This window comes from Ursus maritimus, unplaced genomic scaffold (genome assembly GCF_017311325.1).
Source record: "Ursus maritimus isolate PB19 unplaced genomic scaffold, ASM1731132v1 scaffold_10, whole genome shotgun sequence".
Lineage (NCBI taxonomy): Eukaryota > Metazoa > Chordata > Mammalia > Carnivora > Ursidae > Ursus > Ursus maritimus.
This window is the reverse complement of record NW_024423344.1, coordinates 30,169,015-30,169,359: the sequence shown is the minus strand read 5'-3', so window position 1 is coordinate 30,169,359 and position 345 is coordinate 30,169,015.

The window sequence follows — 345 nt, the reverse complement described above, 5'->3', positions numbered from 1 at the left end:
GGTCCTCCACATGCAGCCACACCACGGCTCGGCCCCGGCGCGGCGCGGCGGAGAGCCGCCGTCGAGTGCTTCCAGCCCCAGCTGCAGCTCGGCCAGTTCACCGCGGTCAAAGCACCTTCGTGCGTGCAGCTCCCCAGGGGTGAGGTCCACGAGACGTAAGGCGCGAACCCCTATAGTCTCCAGAAGCCGGTAGGTGACCTGGCCCTTGAGGCCCGGGTCAGGGTCTCGGGCCGCCACCATGGCCAATTAGGCCTCGGGCGGGTTGTTCTCACGCACCGACACTTCGTAGACCGGCCGTGTGAAGAGTGGCGCGTTGTCGTTCTCATCACTCACGCGCACCGTGTA